At 44.5% G+C, this 22,955-nt stretch overlaps 1 long non-coding RNA gene across 1 annotated transcript in view; it reads left to right on the top strand.

Moving 5' to 3' along the window:
- Positions 1-22,955, top strand: part of LOC142049655 (uncharacterized) — a 923,484-nt gene that overhangs the window by 458,904 nt on the left and 441,625 nt on the right. The window lies entirely within an intron of this gene.

Raw genomic sequence — 22,955 nt, 5'->3', positions numbered from 1 at the left:
GAAACTGCCCTCAGGGACAAGGGAGCAGAACAGAGCTGGCAGATCTTTAAGGACAAGTTCCATATAGCACAAGAGCTCTCGATCCCCAAGTGTATGAAATCAGACAAGGACAGCAAGAGACAGACATGGATGAGTCAAGACCTGCTGGTCAAACTAAAGGGCAAGAAGGAAATACACAGGCAGTGGAAGCAGGGACAGGTATCCTGGGAAGAGTATAGGGACGCTGCCTGGTTGTGTAGGGATGGGGACAGAAGGGCCAAGGCATGGCTGGAGCTGAACTGGCAAGGGACACAAAGAATAATAAGGCAGCCTTCTATGGGTATATCAGCCAGAAAAGGAAGGTTAAAGAAAGTGTACCCTCCCTGATGACCACAATTGGCAAAAACAGACGAGGAGAAGGCTGAGGTACTCAACAACTTTTTTGCCTCAGTCTTCAACGGCAACCTCTCTTCCCACACCACTTGAGTGGATGGACCTCAAGGCAGGGACTGGGGGAGCAAAGTCCCTCCCGCTGTAAGGGAAGATCAGGTTCATGACCACCTGAGGAACCTGAACATACACAAGTCTATGGGACACGATGTCCCCAGAGTCCTGAGGGAATTGGCTGATGTAATTGCCAAGCCACTCTCTATGATATTTGAAAAGTCATGGCAGTCGGGTGAAGTCCTTGGGGACTAGAAAAAGGGAAACATTGTGCCCATCTTTAAAAAGTGTAGAAAGGAGTACCCTGGGTACTACTGACCTGTCAGCCTCACCTCTGTGCCTGTGAAGATCATGGAACAGATCCTCCTAGAAGGCAAGGATTGCCTGACCAACCTAGTGGCCTTCTGTGATGGAGTGACTACATCAGCAGACAAGGGAACAGCGATGGATGCCATCTATCTGGACTTCTGTAAAGCCTTTGACATAGTCCCCCCCAACATCCTTCTCTCTAAACTGGAGAGAGGTGGATCTGATGCATGGACTGTTCGGTGGATAAGGAATTGGCTGGATGGTTGCAACACCTCAATGTCCAGATGGAGATCAGTGATGAGTGGTGTCCTCAGGGGTCCATATTGGGACCAGTACTTTTAATATCTTCATCAATGACATAGACAGTGCACCCTCAGCAAGTTTTCAGATGACACCAAGCTGAGTGGTGCGGTTGACATGCCTGAGGGATGGGATGCTATCCAGAGGGACCTGGACAAGCTGGAAAAGTGGGCCCATGTGAACCTCATGAGGTTCAACAAGGCCAAGTGCAAGGTCCTGCACCTGGGTCAGGTCAAGCCCCAATATGAATACAGGCTGGGGGATGAAGTGATTGAGAGCAGCCCTGTGAAGAACAACTTGGTGGTACTGGTGGATGAAAAGCTGGACATGAGCCAACAATGTGCGCTTGCAGCCCAGAAGGTCAACTGTATCCTGGGCTGCATCAAAAGAAGGATGGCCAGCAGGTCAAGGGAGGTGATTCTTCCCTTCTCCTCTGCTCTGGTGAGACCCCACCTGGAGTACTGCAACCAGCTCTGGAGCCCTTAACACAAGAAGGACATGGAACTGTTGAAGTGGGTCCAGAGGAGGGTCACAAAAATGATCAGAGGCATGGAACACCTCTCCTAGGAGAACAGGCTGAGAGAGTTGGTGTTGTTCAGCCTGGAGAAGAGAAGGCTGAGGGAACCTTATTGCAGCCTTTCAATATTTAAAGGGGGTTATAAGATGGGGACAGACTTTTTAGTAGGGCCTGTTGTGACAGGACAAGGGGTAACGGTTTTAAACTAAAGGAGGGTAGATTTAGACTAGGTATAAGGAAGAATTTTTTTACACTGAGGGTGGTGAAGCACTGAAACAGGTTGCCCAGAGATGTGGTAGATGCCCCATCCCTGGAAACATTCAAGGTCAGGCTGGATGGGGCTCTGAGCAACCTGATCTAGTTGAAGATGTCCCTGCTCCTTGCAGAGGGGTTGGACTAGATGACTGTTAGAGGTCCCTTCCAATCCAAACTGTTCTATGATTCTATGAAATAATCCATAAAACCTCTGTACATAAATAAGATGTACTTTTCCATGCAGAAGATCATAGAACTTTTCCTACTAAACAAAACATTAGCATTTCAGCTGTGGTGGAAAATTAACAAAACCAAACCTAACAGAACAAGCCTGAGATCAAGGTGCTAAGCACAGCCTTGATTATGATCCTGGCCTGCAAGCAGCAAATATTTAAGAGAAAGAGCGTACATTCTGCTGAACAACAGTATCTTGGAAACACATCCTCAAAGCTATAGTCAAATGATAAAATTTTATTAGAAAGAATTTACTAATTTCCTTATGACAGTAACTGTTAACTCAAAAAGTTGTGTAAATATTCAAGCCAGATTATTACAAAGATGGTGTTCTTGAGGACACCAGGACCTGATGAGCCCTTTGCTTTACTGCAGATGTAAGTAATCCATGTTTTCATGCCACACTGTACATGAAAATTGGGAATAGCGATAATACAAAGTCTATATAAAAATGGGGCCAGATCTCCTTTCTTGCACACCTGTATGAGAATTAAATCAGTCATCTCACAGCTCCCCACCTAAACAGTCCAACTTGGAACAAGACAGTGTCATTCAAGAATTGGTTTAAAAGGAACAATCTTTCCCAACTTGGAAAGTAAATAAATAAAACACATATGTTACATAAGAAACAAGTGGTTCCATAAGTAGCTGAATGAGTAAAATTTGGTTTTCTGTAAAATACATATTTGTGTCCTGCACTGATTCTTTGGTATCTAGCATGAGGTGAACTTGTTTTTCAGGAGAATGTTCAGAGGTGTTGAAATTAGACAAGATTCAAAAGTTATTGCTAGTAGGGCACACAGGCAGGTGCAAACATGTAGAAAGCATGATCACATGAGCTTTGTTTTCTTAGGACACCATGTTCAAAAACAATTCCTCAAAGGATATTTATTTTAAAGCCAAACCTTACCTGTGGCATAGCGATCATAATAAATAAAGAAATATTACTTATGTGCTGCTTTAATAATGAGAGTTCTCACTATGTTCCTGGGACAAAAATCTAAAAACATATTTCAGGGATTAGGAAATTTGATGTAAAAAAACCTTGCTGTGATTTTCTAGGGCCTGAAGAATAAAATGCCAGGAACAGAGGGAGCATTAAAATTCATAACTGTTTTAGTCCCTCAGTCTCTTAAATTAACTCCTCTGAATCTCATAATCACTTATCTGTACTAAGTTTAAAAGGATTATACAGAAAAAAAAGAAAAAAATTAAACAAAAAATGGTTCTTCCTTGTTCTCATTTGATCAGTTGATTGCAATGAGCTTCTGTACAGAACCCGAGAATTTCACTATCATAATTCCTGTAATCAAATCTTCAGTCACATTAGGACATTTGGGTTTAGAGAGGAAAGGAAAACTATATCTAGCAATGAACATATTTTACTCCATAATGATCATGTCTTATTTAGTGTACAACTGTAGGAATATCAAAATGCTCACAATAGTATCATCAGGAGCTAGAATTTATTTTTTTTTTATTTCCAATATTTGGAAATTTTATAATAGTTAATTCAAAAAACTGAGATTGTGGAAGTCTCTGCCACAAAATTACCATTCCCAATTAAAAATTGCTAGCTTTAGTTTTTTATGTTTCAAAATAAAACATTTCAACTATTATTTTAATACCTTTGTTTCATCTTCAATATTATCTTACTGCAGAGAATATTAGAACAATATTTTCAATATAAAATAAAATACTGAACTTTTTAATAGTTGCACCATTAAAACTGACAGGTTCCCACAACATATTTCAGTTTCAGCAAAAGTTTTTTTTTATTTTTTAAACAAAGAACTGTTTCAACATTATAATTTAGGGGACTTTTTCAACTTTATCCCAGACCAAAGCAACTCAAGTTTCTTGACCACCATACCCTAATATGGTGGTCAAGATGGAAGAAGACATAGCATGCAGTAGGTACAATGTCCCAATTGAAAAGGCATCTGCCAGTAGCATGTTTACAGCTACAATTAATCCAGAAGCTGTAGACACAAAGTTCTTAGAGTACACAGTGACATGTTTAGGCAAGGTTCACTAGTTGCCCAATTAATCTATTAAAAAGTCTCATCAACAAAATAGTTGACACATGAAAGTATTACATTAAGATTAGTAAAATATAGATTGCCATTTATTTTAATTATTAATATTCTCAGAAATATTTAATATTGTTTAAGGTTTAATCCATTTCCTTCTAGCTCATAAGAATTAAAAGAAGTTTGTACTAGGAACAGATTTATTGTGTTTTCATCGTAAAAAATCAGTCAGCTGCTTTTAGCAAAGATAATAGCCATTAGTCAAGAGGGTATGCCTACATAAACATATGCAAGCTTAAGACTCTTCTGTAGTGATAAAGAACTCCAAAGCACAGAAACAAATATAAGAAGCTATCCAGTAGTTACAATCTGGGGGGGGGGGGGGGGGGGGAGAGAGAAAAAAAAAGATAATTATATTGATTCTTAGACAGCATCACCATCCTCCTAACAAGAGGGGAGGGAATCGTTGATTAATAAGAGCTAGAGTAACACCAACAGTTTTGGTGGAGTTTTGACTGTGTGGTTGTAGCTTCATTTTTTCCTGCTCCTCATGGCAAGTGCCATTAGTTATATCAGCAATTTCTTTCAGAACGTGCTTCTTACATACACTCCATAGAACTGAGGAACACACAGCAAAAATGTGAGAATGGAGGTTTTTTATAAGATGTCACAAGAAACATACCATCTCAAATGTTTAGTATCTTGATCAGTGCTCACCTACCTTTATTGTTGCTCTGCAAAGAAAATGACATTCAATTATACCTCAAGAAAAGTTCATGGGCTGATTTTTCTAAAGCAAGCAGTTTGCAACTTGAGACAGCTTAGAAACATATATGCAAGACAAAGGCTTAGTAAAGGTCAACGGTTCAGATAAATTCTGCACTTTTGGCATAAGCATTAGATGTATTAAAAGTATTCAAAAGGTCTTCAGTCACTCATGCTCAAGTAAGATCAATTTATAGTATTAAATATGTGTTCTAGTATCTTTAGTAACTATGTTTACATAACAAGCATGTTCTATCACAGAATATTATAAAACTACTATTACTTATTCATGGATTTGAACTCCCTAGGAAATTATATGGGACCAAACAGTATTATACAGTTTCTGGCAGTAGCATTTATGGCAGAACTTCAATAACTTTCATGCTAATGAAGTGTCCAGAGATTTTTCTTTCCATGTTTACCTTAAAAACATTAATTTTCAGAAATTAGAAGTGTGACAATAATGATTTCTGCATACTAACAGAATAACTTCTGCATACTAACAGAAGCTGAATGCAGTCTTTATAATGAGAAAGATTAATATTAACTTATGTGGTGGTTTAACACCAGCCAGCAACTAAGCACCATGCAGCCACTCACTCACTCCCCCCACAATGGGATGGGGGGAGACAATCAGAAGAGTGAAAGTGAGGCAACTCGTGGGCTGAGATAAAGACAGTTTAATAGGTAAAGCAAAAGGCGCGCATGCAAGCAAAGCAAAACAAGCAATTTATTCACTACTTCCCATCAGCAGGCAGGTGTTCAGCCATCTCCAGGAAAGCAGGGCTCCATCAAGCATAACGATTACTTGGGAAGAAAAATGCAGTCACTCCAAACATGCCCCCCTTCCTTCTTCTTCCCCCAGCTTTATATACTGAGCATGATGTCATATGGCCAGCAGGATGGCTCAGGGTCTTCAGGGTTGGGCCAGGTGTAAGACTGGGATCCTTGGTAGGGCTTCCAGGAGCCAGTGGAGGAGCATTGTGTCCTACAGCTACAAGCTGGCCTCCAACTTATTGAATGCCAGAGGATTTTGTGGCCAAAAACATCAGCTTCCCATGCTCTGCCAAGTGCACAAGAAGTTGGGAGGGGACACAGCTGGCACAGCTGACCCCAACTGACCAAAGGGATATTCCATACCATATGACAATTCTCCCCCCCATCCCACTGGAGGGGGAGTGAGCGAGTGGGTGTGTGGTGCTTAGTTGATGACTGGGGCTAAACCACAACATATGGTTATAACCTCCTTTGCTTTCTTCCCCTTGCAGGCAACAAATGAAAGAGAGTGGGAAAGATTGTATTGTTCACAGACATTAACTGGTCCAAGTCTGGATTCTCTTAACATAATTCTCTTTCTCCATAGTCAATGAAGTTTTATTAAAGTTTAGAAGAAAATAAATGGTCATGTACAGATAGGCTGGCGGATAAGCTTATTCTTGCTAATTGAGATGGAAAACTTTTGAGGCCAAATTCCCACCTTAGGCTTACTAAGTAACTTGCCAATCTTTGAAGCTGTTACAACTATATTTATACTACCATGCCAGGTAGTACACAAGGAGTTAACTGGAATGATTACAAATGCTTTTTTTTAAAAAAAAAAAAAGTAACTTACCCAGTTGCCAGAACTATATTTAAAATAGAACATCTACCAAGAATTTTATATGGCCCCCATAATTGCTGTGCACCTATCTGAAACCAATCAAAACAAGTAGAGGTCTATTTAGGAAGATGGTTGGAAGATATTTCAATCCATAAATAATATATGAAACTGCCTAGGGAGGATTTATAAAAGGGGGGTTGTTGACATAGGTAAGAAATTTTGCACTAGTGAATAGAAGTAGTTGAAAACAATGCAATCTTCTTCGGATAATAGATCATTTTATTGCCCATTGTAAGTATTGTAAAGAAAACAAAGAGAGTATCAAATTATTGGCTCAGTTTAGAAATAATAAAATTGAACAAATAAAAGTTAAAATATAAAAACCCAAAACAATACTGGGAGATGAGAGGCCTGGTCAGGTTTTAGACAGACTATCCAAACAGCTGGAAAAGATGTTGATTCTCTGAGGGAAATTTGTAGTGTATTTGACTCATGTCTTTGTGGAGCTGTGGATTATCCTGAGCAGTTTGAAAGAAGGAACATATGCCAAGAAGTTAAGAACATTACCTGGAAAATGACAGTATTTTATTAGTTTTCCAATATAGCCAGCAATAGAATCTAAAGTTTTTAAAAAAAAAAAAAGAAAGAAAAAAGTAAAAGAAGAACAGATGGGGTGGTCAAAATGAGAGATTATCTACTAATGAAGGGGATTCTTTTGCTTTGTTTTCAAAGTCCAAGTAGGCCGATATTTTTTAAAAATAGGTTTTTTTAAAAAAAATGTTTTCAGAATTAAATTACATTTTAAAGATTATCCATACCTTCTTAGTTTTCACAGTTGGTCCATTTACAACCACTAAAATGACAGAAGAAAAGTAAAATTCATCATTAATACAGCTCACACTGGCTTATTTTTTCAAGTCACATATGTACTACACATAAGTGACAAACTACCCTTAACATGTAATACTGTCTTCACAAGTCTGTTTTATAGTGATTATGACTTTACAAACTATTTATTATTAGAGATTGGCAATATGCTCCCTCTCACCATTTTCAAGTACTTTATGAAACTGGTAATTATGGAGATATTTTGTATCTTTTCTGAAATTACATCTTGTCTTCAAAGCCAGCTTCATATAATTAAAGATGGGGATGGTTCAAAATGTCACTTTTCCAGACAAAGGATGCCTTCCCTTAAAAACGGTAGCTGAAATTTGTAAGGTGTCAAACCAAGATGACTAGTGTGCATTACCTTCCTAATTACCAATTACTAAATTACTAATAAAGGTAAATATTCAGACCTAGTCAAAATTACTGCTTCTTGTTCCAGTGATAAGGTTTGAAGTTTTTACTTCTATTTAAGTGATCCAGCATGTAATATTGGGGGGGTGGGGGGAGAAATATATATGTATATACACACCAGGTAGGTGTGGAAGGAACATTTTTTAATGCACCTTGACTGGCAGAAGTGAGTGACAGACAGGCCTCTGTGAGAAGGTATGCACCCGGTAGACCCAACTGATCACAAGGCATGGAGGGATGTGATGGGCGCTGTGTTGGTTTTGGCTGAGAAGGGGTTAATTCTCCTCACTATGGGGGGGGTCAGCTACCTTTCCAGCTTCCTGTGCTCTGCCGAGGCGGCTCGGGGAGGCTGGGATGGGCAGGGCCACGGCGGGGGCGGCTGACCCCGACTGGCCAATGGCACGTTCATTCCATACCATGTGACACCATGACCAGTATATTAAGGGGGGGCAGTTTACGGCTCGGAAGAGGCGCGGCGATGGGTCGGCGGGCGGTAAGCAGCTGCGTCGCGTGCGGTTTTTGTGCCTCTTGTTGTTCTCCTCTCCATTGCATTTCTGTTGTTGTTTCTTGTAATTTTAATTATTAAACTGTTCTTATCCCAACCCACGAGCGTTACCCTTCTGATTCCCTCCCCCATCTACCAGTGGGGGTGTGAGCGAGCGACTGTGTGGGGCTGAGCTGCTGGCTAAACCATGACAGTCTTTTTGGCGCCCAACGTGGGGCTCAAGGGTTGGAGGCAATAACAGCTGCTGGTCACAGCACCATGTAGTCATTTTTGCAGTTGATGTTAAAGATTGGTGTTGGTTTGTTTAGTCTGCTGTGATTAGTAATGTTTTGCCTAAGAGCTTTGTTATGCAAACACTGTTTTTTAGCTTTATCTGGTATTTGGGGTTTTTGCTGAAACCATTACTGTACTTTGGATGCCACCTTGTTGAGGCAATTAGCAATTATACCTCCTCCTCGGAGAGATTTTATATGGAGGAAATACAGAATAGTAACTTTGCAACTTTGTTCTATGATGTCTCTGCCTCTATTACAACCACCTTTTTGTATCTTGAACATCCTTGGGTGGTTAAGGTGCACGTATTGTTAGTTTCTGGGCATGTTGTTTTGGTTTTGACTAAGCAACTTAAGAATATCACCCAGAAATCTGCCCCAAGGCTTGATAGTTATGAGTGGCAGGGCATGTGGGATAGCATGGGCAAATACCTAGGGCAGTGGGCACCCCCAGTGTTTTGGAGTTTCACCCCCGAACAAGCGCAGAATCCTGAAAAACTAGTAGAATATTTGGAGAAAGTATGTTGTTACGCTGGGAACTCCAGAGAGACACAGGTAACTGCAACGTGCTGGGCCCTGCCCACGCATACCGAGCCCTGCTCAACAGTATTCAGTGCCCCCAGGGGGAAGAGAAGGTCTCTGGCTTGAAAGGCAAAGTGACAGGCACTGCGGCCACTAAAACCCCCAGGACAAGCACTGCGGCTACTCAAACCCCCATGACAACTACTGGAGCTGGCTCAGAGAATCAACCCGTGCCTGTATCAGTCGCCCCCATAAACAAGATGAAATATTGGAAGCGGACGTCAACTCGTTTAGAACGGGATGATGAAAAAGCAGGGCCATCACGGGGAGAGGAGGAAGAAGTCATAAATGAAATAGAGACCACCCGATCCCTGTCCTTGAGCGAGTTGCGAGATATGCGAAAAGATTTCAGCCGTCGTTCATGTGAGCACATTGCCACCTGGCTGCTCCGATGCTGGGATAATGGGGCCAGTAGCCTGGAACTAGAGGGAAAAGAAGCCAAACAATTGGGATCCCTTTCTGGGGAAGGGGGCGTTGACAAAGCAGTTGGAAAAGGGACACAAGCCCTCAGCCTCTGGAGGCGACTCCTGTCTGGAGTGAAGGAAAGGTATCCCTTCAAAGAGGATGTTAGATATCGCCTAGGAAAATGGACAACTAAGGAGAGAGGTATCCAGTATCTAAGGGAATTAGCTGTGCTTGAGGTGTTTTATGGTGACCTGGACAATCAAGAGTCATCCAAAGATCCAGATGAGGCCGAGTGCACGCGACCCATGCGGAGGAAGTTTGTACGGAGTGCACCATCCTCGTATGCAAACTCATTGGCAGTAATGTCCTGGAAAGTTGATGAGACACCAACGGTGGAAGAGGTGATTGATAGACTCCGGGATTACGAAACAAATATCTCTTCCTCGCTAGTCTCTGCTGTGGAGAAACTATCCTGAAGGTCCAGCTACTCAAAGAAGATATGTCCTGCTCCCCACCTCTACAGGGTAGTGTCTCAGCTGTTAGGAATAAGCGTCCTTTGGCTCAAAGGAGAGGATACACACCACGGGCCACCCTATGGTTCTACCTGTGTGACCACGGGGAGGACATGAGGAGGTGGGATGGCAAGCCTACCTTGAACCTACAGGCATGGGCACGTAAAATGTAAGGAAGAATAGTCACTCAGGGAGGCTCTTCCAGGAAAGCTGCTGCTCCAGTTTCCAGTGAGCAGGTCCACAGAAAGAGGAGTAGCATTGCTGATTTTATTTCTGAGCTTAATAGAGAGACTCTTGATTCACATTTACAGGAACTGAGTTGTGAATGCCATGATCAAGACTAGAGGGGTCCTGCCTCCAGCCAGGTGGAGGAAAGGGATAACCGGGCTTACTGGACTGTGTGGATCCAATGGCCTGGCACATCTGACCCACAAGAGTATAAAGCTTTAGTGGACACTGGTGCACAGTGGACCTTAATGCCATCAAACTAGATAGGGGCAGAACCCATCAGCATTGCTGGAGTGACAGGGGGATCCCAAGAGCTAACTCTATTGGAGGCCAAATCGAGCCTAACCGGGAATGAGTGGCAAAAGCACCCCATTGTGACTGGCCCAGAGGCTCTGTGCATCCTTGGTATTTCAAGGACCCAAAAGGGTACAAGTTGGATTTTGGTGTAGCTGCGTTGGAGATGGAGGAAACTAAACAGCTGTCTACCTTGCCTGGCCTCTCAAAGGACCCTTCTGTTGTGGGGTTGCTAAAGGTCAAAGAACAAGAAGTGCCGATCGCCACCAGAACAATGCACCGGCGGCAATAACGCACCAACCGAGACTCCCTGATTCCCATTCATGAGCTGATTCACCAACTGGAGTGCCATAGAGTGATCAGTAACACCCGCTCACCCTTTAACAGTCCCATATGGCCAGTGCGGAAGTCTAACGGAGAGTGGAGGCTAACAGTAGACTATCGTGGCCTGAATGAAGTCACTCCACCGTTGAGTGCTGCTGTGCCAGACGTGCTCAAACTGCAATACGAACTGGAGTCAAAGGCAGCCAAGTGGTATGCCACAATTGATATTGCTAATGCATTCTTCTCAATCCCTCTGGCAGCAGAGTGCAGGCCACAGTTTGCTTTCACTTGGAGGGGCGTCCAGTACACCTGGAATCGACTGCCCCAGGGGTGGAAACACAGTCCTACCATTTGCCGTGGACTGATTCAGACTGTACTGGAACAGGGAGAAGCTCCCAAACCCCTTCAGTACATTGATGGCATCATCATGTGGGGAAACACAGTAGAAGAAGTTTTTGAGAAAGGATAGAAAATAGTCCAAATCCTTCTGAAAGCTGGTTATGCCATAAAACAAAGTAAGGGGAAGGGACCCGCACAAGAGATACAGTTCTGAGGAATCAAATGGCAAGATGGACGTCGCCAGATCCCAATGGATGTGATCAACAAAATAGCAGCCGTGTCTCCACCAACTAGCAAAAAGGAAACACAAGCTTTCTTGGGCGTTGTGGGTTTTTGGAGAATGCATATTCCAAATTACAGTCTGATTGTAGGCCCTCTCTATCAAGTGACCCGGAAGAAGAATGATTTCAAATGGGGCCCTGAGCAACAACAAGCCTTTGAACAGATTAAACAGGAAATAGTTCATGCAGTAGGTCTTGGGCCAGTCCAGGCAGGACAAGATATAAAGAATGTGCTCTACACAGCAGCCGGGGAGAATGGCCCTACCTGGAGCCTCTGGCAGAAAGCACCAGGGGAGACCCGAGGTCAACCCCTAGGGTTTTGGAGTCGGGGAGACAGAGGGTCTGAAGCCCGCTATACTCCAATTGAAAAAGTGATATTGGCAGCATATGAAGGGGTTTGAGCTGCTTCAGAAGTGGTTGGTACTGAGGCACAGCTGCTCCTGGCACCCCAACTGCCAATGCTGGGCTGGATGTTCAAAGGATAAGTCCCGTCTACACACCATGCAACTGATGCTACATGGAGTAAATGGGTTGCACTGATCACCCAGCGGGCTCGGTTAGGAAACCCCAGTCGCCCAGGAATCTTGGAAGTGATTACGGACTGGCCAGAAGGCAAAGATTTTGGATTATCACCAGAGGAGGAGACAACACATGCTGAAGAAGCCCCACTGAATAACAAACTGTCAGAAAATGAAAAGCAGTATGCCATGTTCATTGATGGGTCCTGTCCTCTTGTGGGAAAGCATCAGAGATGGAAGGCTGCTCTATGGAGTCCTGCACGACAAGTCGCAGCAAGTGGGGAAGGCGAAGGTGAATCGAGCCATTTTGCAGAGGCAAAGGCCATCCAGCTGGCCTTAGACATTGCCGAATGGGAAAAGTGGCCAGTGCTCTATCTTTATACTGACCCCTGGATGGTGGCAAATGCCCTGTGGGGCTGGTTACAGCAGTGGAAGCAGAGCAACTGGCAGCGCAGAGGCAAACCCATCTGGGCTGCCACATTGTTGCAAGATATTGCTGCCCGGGTAGAGAACCTGGTTCCAAAGGTACATCATGTGGATGCTCACGTCCCCAAGAGTCGGGTCACTGCAGAACATCGGAACAACCAGCAGTTGGATCAGGCTGCCAAGATTGAAGTGGCTGAGGTGGATCTGGACAGGCAACATAAGGGTGAACTATTTCTAGCTCGGTGGGCCCATGACACCTCAGGCCATCAAGGAAGAGATATACATACAGGTGGGCTTGTGATCGAGGGGTGGACTTGACCATCGATGCTATTGCACAGGCTAGCCACGAATGTGAAACGTGGGCTGCAATCAAGCAAGCGAAGCGGGTAAAGCCTCTGTGATATGGGGGACAATGGCTGAAATATAAATATGGGGAGGCTTGGCAAATTGACTATATCACACTCCCACAAACCTGTCAAGGCAAGCACCATGTGCTTACAGTGGTAGAAACAATGACTGGCTGGCTGGAAACATATCCCGTGCCCCATGCCACTGCCCGGAACACTATCCTGGGTCTTGAAAAACAAGTCCTGTGGTGACATGGCACCCCAGAGAGAATTGAGTCAGACAACAGGACTCATTTCCGAAATAACCTCATAGACACCTGGGCCAAAGAGCATGGCATTGAGTGGGTGTATCACATCCCCTATCACGCACCAGCCCCTGGGAAAATTGAACTGTACAATGGACTGTTTAAAACTACGCTAAGAGCAATGGGGGGTGGAACATTCAAACACTGGGATACACATTTAGCAAAAGCTACCTGGTTAGTCAACACGAGGGGATCTGCCAATCGGTCTGGCCCTGCCCAGTCAGAAATCCTACATACTGTGGAAGGGGATAGAGTCCCTGTAGTGCACGTAATAAATATGCTGGGCAAAACAGTCTGGGTTCTTCCTGCCTCAGGCAAAGGCAAAACCATTTGTGGGATTGCTTTTGCTCGAGGACCTGGGTGCACTTGGTGGGTGATGCGGGAGGATGGAGAAATCCGATGTGTGCCTCAAGGGGATTTGATTTTGAGTGAAAACAGCCAATGAAATAAATGGCACAATGCAAACTGCTATATAATACTGTGTGTCACCTCTGTGTTGTATCAATGATATCATAGTACAAGCCTCCCAATCCATGGAAGATAAACTGTGAAACAAGCAAAGTGCAGCAGTGATGGAACGATGACTGACTCGGTATGCAGCAACCCAACACCACACACACCACCTCTCCCACCCTGCAAGACTGATACGACAGATGGAGCCCAGAGTCATGGACTGGGTGAACTCAATGGACATTTTGATGGACATTTTCCAGGGAAGGTCCATGAACTAAGGGAATGATGTCTGTGTATTATGTTAAGGGATAGGAAGGGGAGGGGTGGTGGTTGGTAAGGTTGTATTGGATGGTATGGGACCTGGGCATGGTGTAAATGGTATGGACTAAGGGGTGGAGAACGTGCTGGTTTTGGCTGAGAAGGGGTTAATTCTCCTCACTGTGGGGCGTCGGCTACCTTTCTAGCTTCCCATGCTCTGCCGCGGGAGGCTGGGAGTGTCAGGGCCATGGCAGGGGTGGCTGACCCCGACTGGCTAATGGCATGTTCATTCCATACCATGTGACACCATGACCAGTATATTAAAGGGGGGCAGTATTGCGGCTCGGAAGAGGCACAGCATCGGGTCAGCGGGAGGTGAGGGGCTGTGTCGCGTGTGGTTTCTTTTGGCGATTCATTCCCCTCCCACCTCCCTCCCCCCCCCCCCGGGTTTTGCGCCTCTCTTTATTCTCCTTTCCATTGCATTTCTTTTGTTTTTTCTTTTAATTTTAGTTATTAAACTGTTCTTATCTCAACCCACGAGCATTACCCTTCTGATTCTCTCTCCCATCTACCGGTGGGGGAGTGAGTGAGCTACTGTGTGGGGCTGAGCTGCCGGCTAAACCACGACAGGCACTCAGGGCTTTGCATGGGGCACCGTGCCCCAGCAAGGTCCCCAAACACAGGGCCCTGGGGGTCACGCGCACCTCCCCTCAACTGTGTGTGTATCACAGCCTCACACACCAGTGTGGCTGGCAAAGAAATTAAATGATTGCCCAAACAACTGCATTCAGCCTAATGGGAGCTACAGAGAGTAAGTGAGACTGTGACATTGAGTCAGCAAGTGGCACTGAGATTACATGCATTAGGAGTGATTAATATGCAAGGACTCACAATTTCATGATTGTCAGAGCAAGAAACTTGACACATCCCAGTATGTTGCAGCAAGATGTATGCTCTTTCCAAGATGGGAAAGTAATGAGGGTTCATCAAGTCACCAATCAAGCTGAAGCTAGCTTTGTACAAAAGAAACTTTGATCCCCCTCTAGCATGGGAAGCCTCCGGCTGCACCTCTCAAGCATCCATGCTGCCACGTGGGGGTCTCCCAGCATGGCTGGGACCCTCATGGGTAGGTGGCTAAACCTGCCCTTTGCTGGTAGGGTGGACAGTCAGCTGTTTGGACCAAAGGCCAAAGCATCAGTGCAAATATGCTGGCAAAACCAATTCCGAGAAAATTTTGGAAAGACAAGCACATTGAACAAGGTTGTAAGAGCCCAATTCTGTTCCCAGAAAATTTCAAAAGTGTTTTTGCCATTAATTTTGTTTGGAGCAGGACATAGCTCTGCAGAAGAGTAATCAAGTTCAAATTGTTTGTAAGCTTAACAGTTTTAAGGCTGAATGATGAACACATCCAAATCTTCGGGGAAAAAGTCTTCCTGCTCTTTTAGTCCAAAAATTACAATTAGAGTTTAAGTGGCACAGTTAAGCGGATCCAAACACCAGTTTAAAATTAAGTCCAGAATCCAGAACATAGCAGCCAACTCAGAAGTATCTAGGGACGTCCAGATCAGCCCAAATATTTGTAACACAAAACCAGCATTTACTTAAGAACGATAATAAATTTACAAAAGCATGATAATATAAAGGCCAAAAAAGTTATTATATTTGCCAAGATACAGAATTCTGACCAAATTCTACAGAAAACCAATTAAATTTGAAGAAGTCTGGAATTGGGTTTTTGCTACACCTTGAAAAATTACCAATTGAACAGCAGAATTTTAATTCTGAGTAGAAATCAATTATCAAACATGTAATGAGAAGACTTCCAGTAGAGTGGAAGACCTCAATCTATTTGAAAGTCACTACTTGGTTTTTTTCCCCCAACACCAAAGTAAAGGAACACTGATTCAGAAACAAAATCTTTACAACTGACACGTTTTTCCTATTTTCTTAATTTAAACCATATCTCAGTTTCGGATCTACTACAGAAGTGGAGGCAGTCTTTTTCAGAAGACTTTAAATCCTTATGAACAAATATTTCTCCATTACAGTAATCAGACAGGTTTCTTTTAAGACAATAAGATGTGTCAGGTAGCACATTTGCGGGAGATCAGTGAGTCCCTTGGCCACTCTGCAAGATGCAGATCTAAAGGCAGAGTGATGTCAATCAGACGAGAAGTGCAGTAAACCCCTGGGACTATCAGTCATGTCTCACTGTCATTATGAAAGAAAAATGGTAAACAAAGAAGACAGTCTGCAATTATCAATTTATGGATGTTTGTTAATGAGGATCTCAGACCTAGTCAGACAGCTCCTTCTGGAGTATTTTTCAGATGTCACAGGCTATTTCAGAATGGTCCTTTAAAATTGATTAAAAATGCCACCATCATTAGATTTTAAGAGGAAAAACCACATTAATATAATAACACAAATACACTCTGAAAGTCTGGGGAACACACATTCCCTGTAAGTTTCAGACATCAGCTCTTTCCAGTGAACAAATAATCCAGGGATGGGGAAAAAAAAGGGGAGAGAGGGAAAGGGATTTAATTCGTAAAGGCACAAAAAAAAGAATAACCGAAAAGGACTCTAAGGACCAAATTTAATATATTTCTGGTTTAAGCCACACAGACAAAAAAATGAGGTATCAGAAATCATACATTGAGATTTATGCTAAAGAAATCCTTCAGAAAAATCCCCAATCGCACAAAATTATAACGAAGATAAGATGATATAATTTAAGTGCAGATCACCCAAACGGACACCCTTTCAGACATTTAGTAAGTCCAGACAGATAGTTCTTGCAGCAGTTCTCTTACCATGACTATCCTTAAAATCAAGGTAATCACTCAGACGAAGCATAACCTAAAGGCAAAACCCAGCAAAATAGCTCTTAAAAAAATAATCTTTTTCTTAAAAGAAATTTAAGGATTATAAAAAATTACAATGCAAGTAGAGCTGGAAGACATTAAGAGAAAGAAAGAAACGATGATTTCTAACGAGTGCTAGTACTAGACAGGAGAGTAGGGTTGGGATGGAAGCAGATAAGCATTTCATAAAAGTGTCTTGGGCTACAAGTCATATAGAGTATCAACATCATTTTTATGGGAGAGATTTACCTGAATGTCTGTTTAATCCTTTGCTGCATGCCTTGGTATACATACTGTTCTTAAGAGATACAGTACAGCATTGTTTCATATATGGTTGCATATATGGTTTCAGCTGGGATAGAGTTAATTTTCTTCATAGTAGCTAGTATGGGGCTATGTTTTGGATTTTTTCTGGAAACAGTGGTGATAATGGGGAGATGTTTTAGTTGTTGCTAAGTAGTGCTTACACTAAAGGAGTTTTTCAGCTTCCCATGCTCTGCCAGCTGCACAAGAAGCTGGGAGGGGAAAAAGCCGGGACAGCTGACCCAAAATGACCAAAGGGATATTCCATACCATATGATGTAATACTCAGTATATAAAGCTGGGGGAAGAAGAAGGAAAGGGGAGGAGATACGGAGTGATGGCGTTTCTCTTCCCAAGTAACTGTTACGTGTGATGGAGCCCTGCTTTTATGGAGATGGATGAACAGCTGTCTGCTGATGGGAAGTAGTGAATGAATTCCTTGTTTTGCTTTGCTTGCGTGCACGGCTTTTGCTTGCCTTGGCAGGTTTGTGGGAGTATGATATAATCAATCTGCCAGGCATACCCTTATTTATATTTCAGACATTGTCCCCCATACCACAGAGGCTTTACCCGCTTCGCTTGCTTGAGTGCAGCGCATGTTTCTCATTCATAACCTGTGCAATAGCGTCCATGGTCAAGTCCACCCCTCGATCACGAGCCCACCTGTATGTTGCATCTCTCCCTTGATGGCCTGAGGTGTCATGGGCCCACCGAGCTAGAAATAATTCACCCTTATGTTGCCTGTCCAGATCCACCTCAGCCACTTCAATCTTGGCAGCCTGATCCAACTGCTGGTTGTTCCGATGTTCTGCAGTGACCCAACTCTTGGGGACGTGAGCATCCACATGACGTACCTTTGGAACCAGGTTCTCTACCCGGGCAGCAATATCTTGCAACAATGTGGCAGCCCAGATGGGTTTGCCTCTGCGCTGCCAGTTGCTCTGCTTCCACTGCTGTAACCAGCCCCACAGGGCATTTGCCACCATCCAGGGGTCAGTATAAAGATAGAGCATTGGCCACTTTTCCTGTTCAGCAATGTCTAAGGCCAGCTGGATGGCCTTTACCTCTGCAAAATGGCTCGATTCACCTTCTCCTTCAGCAGTTTCTGCAACTTGTCGTATAAGACTCCATAGAGCAGCCTTCCATCTCTGATGCTTTCCCACAAGAGGACAGGACCTGTCAGTGAACAGGTGTGCTGGTTTTAGCTGGGATAGAGTTAATTTTCTTCACTGCAGCTGGCATAGTGCTGTGCTTTGTACTTAGCATGAAAACAATGTTGAGATAACACACAGATGTTTTGGCTGTTGCTGGGTAGTGCTTGTACTAGTCAAGGACTTTTCTAGCTTCCCATGCTCTGCCAGGTGCACAAGAAGCCAAGAGGGGAGGGGGCACAGCTAAGAGAGCGGATTCAAACTGGCCAAAGGTGTATTCCATATCATGTAACGTCATGCCCAGTATGTTAATTTGGAGGAGCTGGCTGGGGGAGGGAAGCGGCAATCATGGCTTGGGGACGGGCAGTGTCAGTTGGCGGCTGATGAGAGGTTGTATCATTTGTGGTTTTGTTTTTTTTTCCCCTTTTTCCCTTTTCCTTTTTCTTATATTATCATTATTGTTATTGTTATCATAATCATTACTATTATAATTATTATTTTATTGTAATTATTAAACTGTTCGTATCTCAACCCACAAGGTTTTTCTTGTGCTTTTGCTCTTCCGATTCTCTCCCCTGTCCTAAAGGGGTGGGGGGAGTGAGTGAGTGGCTGCGTGGTGTTTAGTTGCTGACTGAGGCTGAACCACAACAGTCCTTTTTGGCACCCAACATGGGGCACGAATAGTTTGAGATAATAACAGTTGCTGGTCACAGCATTGATTCATCTGTTCTCAGTATAAGTTTGTCCAGTCTATACCATGCTAAATGTAAAGTACACATTAAAAAATGCTGTTGGTTTTTGTAATTTGCTGTGTAGTTTATGTGCAGTGATTAGAAGTGTTTTGCCTAGGAGATTTGTTATTAAAACACTGGCCTGGAGCGTTATCGTTTATTTGGGTCTAGCATGGAAGCCATTACTGTACTTCAGCTACCACCTCATGGAGACAATTAGCAATTATACCTCCTCCTCTGAGAGGTTTTTTATGGAGGAAATACAGAATGGCACCTTAGCTACCATCTTATATAATGTCTCCTCCTTCATTACAACAGCTTTTCAGTATCTTGAACATCCTTGGGTAGTTAAGATATACCTGTTGGTATTGCTTTGGCAGACAGTTTCAGTTCTGTCTCAGGTTAATAAGCAACGTAAGAATATCATCCAGAGATCTGCCCCAAGGCTTGATACCTATGCATTGCAGGGTATGTGGGATAGTATGGGCAAATGCCTAAGACGGTGGGCACCCCCAGTGTTGTGGGACTTCACCCCTGAACAAGTGCAGAATCCTGAAAAACTAGTAGAATATTTGGAGGAAGTATGTTGTCACCCTGGCAATTCCAGAGAGAGAAAAATCACTGCAATGTGCTGGGGCCTGGCCCACGCCTATCGAGCCTTATTTAATACTATTCAGTACCCCAAAGGAGAAGAGAAGGCCTCTGGATCTAAAAAGACAAAGACAAGGAAAGCAACAAGGACCGCAGACACTCAAACCCCCACAACAGACACTGCAGCTACTCAAACCCCGGTGACAAGTGTTGCAGCTAAACCAGAGGACCAACCCGTGCCAGTATCAGTCGCCCCTATACTCAAGAAGAAATCCTGGAGGAGAAAGTCAACTCGTTTAGAAAGAGATTATGAGGAACCAGGGCCATCACAAGAAGAGGAGGAGGAAGAGGAAGAACCCGTACAAGAAACGGAAACTACCCGATCCCTATCCTTGAGTGAGTTGTGGGCTATACGAAAAGATTATAGCCGTCGTTCAGGTGAGCACATTGTCACCTGGCTGCTCCGATGCTGGGATAACGGGGCCAGCAGTCTGGAATTAGAGGGGAAGGAAGCCAAACAACTGGGATCCCTTTCTATGGAAGGGGGCATTGACAAAGCAATTGGAAAAGGGAAACAAGCCCTCAGCCTCTGGAGGCAACTCCTGTCTGGTGTGAGAGAAAGGTACCCCTTCAAGGAAGATATTGTATATCGCCTAGGAAAATGGATGACCATGGAGAAAGGTATCCGGTACCTGAGGGAAATAGCCGTCCTTGAGGTGATTTATGGTGACCTGGACGATCAACGGTCATCCAAAGATCCAGATGAAGCCGAGTGCACACAACCTATGTGGCGGAAGTTTGTACGGAGCGCACCATCTTCGCATGCAAACTCATTGGCAGTAATGTCCTGGAAAGATGACGAGACACCAATGGTGGCGGAGGTGACTGATAGACTCCGGGAGTATGAAGCAAATCTCTCTTCCTCGCTCATCTCAGCTGTTGAGAAACTGTCCCGGGAGTTCCAGCAATTCAAAGAAGATATGTCCTTCTCCCCACTGTTGCTGTACGCTTCTGTGGGAGAACTTATCTTGGGCCGCATATCTCCGGGACACAGGGCTCTACCCACCCTGGGGACAGTGATGCACAGACATCAATATGATGGATACAAAATGTCCGTTTATTTAACTGCGTCACACGCTTATATAGCTCTTGCGCTTCCTGTTCCTGCCACTCCTATGGGGAGGAGTCTATCCATCACAGCGCATGATCTTCCGGTTGCCGATCCCTGTCTATTTCCCTACACCCACCAGTATGGACCAGTACCTCAGCCATTAGGAGTAAGCGTCCCTTTGCTCCAGAGAAAGGATACACACAGCGGGCCACCCTGTGGTTTTACCTGTGTAACCACGGAGAGGACATGAGGAGGTGGGATGGAAAAAGCTACCTCGACCCTACAGGCACAGGTATGTGAGCTGCAAGGAAGAAAAATCACTCAGGGGTGTTTCTCCAGAAAAGCTGCTGCTCCAGTTTCCAGTGAGCAAGTCCCCAGACAGAGGAACAGAAGCGCTGATTTTCTTTCTGATCTTAACAGAGACACTTGTGATTCGTATTTACAGGAAGTGAGTTGTGAATGCCATGATCAAGACTAGAGGGGCCCTGCCTCCAGCCAGGTGGAGGAAAGGGATAACGGGGTTTACTGGACTGTGTGGATCCAATGGCCTGGCACATCCAACCCAAAGGAGTATAAAGCTTTAGTGGACACTGGTGCACAGTGCACCTTAATGCCATCAAACTAGATAGGGGCAGAACCCATCAGTATTGCTGGAGTGACAGGGGGATCCCAAGAGCTAACTCTATTGGAGGCCGAATCGAGCCTAACCAGGAATGAGTGGCAAAAGCACCCCATTGTGACTGGCCCAGAGGCTCCGTGCATCCTTGGCATAGACTACCTCAGGAGAGGGTATTTCAAGGACCCAAAAGGGTACAGGTGGGCTTTTGGTGTAGCTGCCTTGGACACGGAGGAAACTAAACAGCTGTCTACCTTGCCTGGCCTCTCGAAGTACCCCTCTGTTGTGGGGTTGCTAAAGGTCAAAGAACAACAAGTGCCGATCGCCACCAGAACAATGCACCGGCGGCAATAACGCACCAACCGAGACTCCCTGATTCCCATTCATGAGCTGATTCACCAACTGGAGTGCCATAGAGTGATCAGTAACACCCGCTCACCCTTTAACAGTCCCATATGGCCAGTGCGGAAGTCTAACGGAGAGTGGAGGCTAACAGTAGACTATCGTGGCCTGAATGAAGTCACTCCACCGTTGAGTGCTGCTGTGCCAGACATGCTCGAACTTCAATACGAACTGGAGTCAAAGGCAGCCAAGTGGTATGCCACAATTGATATCGCTAACGCATTCTTCTCAATCCCTCTGGCAGCAGAGTGCAGGCCACAGTTTGCTTTCACTTGGAGGGGCGTCCAGTACACCTGGAATCGACTGCCCCAGGGGTGGAAACACAGTCCTACCATTTGCCGTGGACTGATTCAGACTGTACTGGAACAGGGAGAAGCTCCCAAACACCTTCAGTACATTGATGGCATCATCATGTGGGGAAACACAGTAGAAGAAGTTTTTGAGAAAGGATAGAAAATAGTCCAAATCCTTCTGAAAGCTGGTTATGCCATAAAACAAAGTAAGGGGAAGGGACCCGCACAAGAGATACAGTTCTGAGGAATCAAATGGCAAGATGGACGTCGCCAGATCCCAATGGATGTGATCAACAAAATAGCAGCCATGTCTCCACCAACTAGCAAAAAGGAAACACAAGCTTTCTTGGGCGTTGTGGGTTTTTGGAGAATGCATATTCCAAATTACAGTCTGATCGTAAGCCCTCTCTATCAAGTGACCCGGAAGAATGATTTCAAATGGGGCCTTGAGCAACGACAAGATATGAACAGATTAAACAGGAAATAGTTCATGCAGTAGGTCTTGGGCCAGTCCAGGCAGGACAAGATATAAAGAATGTGCTCTACACAGCAGCCGGGGAGAATGGCCCTACCTGGAGCCTCTGGCAGAAAGCACATGGGGAGACCTGATGTTGACCCCTAGGGTTTTGGAGTCGGGGATACAGAGGGTCTGAAGCCCGCTATACTCCAATTGAAAAAGTGATATTGGCAGCATATGAAGGGGTTCGAGCTGCTTCAGAAGTGGTTGGTACTGAGGCACAGCTGCTCCTGGCACCCCAACTGCCAGTGCTGGGCTGGATGTTCAAAGGATAAGTCCTGTCTACACACCATGCACCTGAAGCTACATGGAGTAAATGGGTTGCACTGATCACCCAGCGGGCTCGGTTAGGAAACCCCAGTCGCCCAGGAATCTTGGAAGTGATTATGGACTGGCCAGACGGCAAAGATTTTGGATTATCACCAGAGGAGGAAGTGACACATGCTGAAGAAGCCCCACTGTATGACAAACTGCCAGAAAAGGAGAAGCAATGCGCCCCGTTCACTGATGAGTCCTGTCGCCTTGTGGGAATGCACCAGAGATGGAAGGCTGCTCTATGGAGTCCTATACGACAAGCTGCAGAAAG

Source organism: Phalacrocorax aristotelis, chromosome W (genome assembly GCF_949628215.1).
Source record: "Phalacrocorax aristotelis chromosome W, bGulAri2.1, whole genome shotgun sequence".
NCBI lineage: Eukaryota > Metazoa > Chordata > Aves > Suliformes > Phalacrocoracidae > Phalacrocorax > Phalacrocorax aristotelis.
Note: the sequence above shows the minus strand (reverse complement) of the source record. Positions and strands in the feature narration are given on the sequence as shown.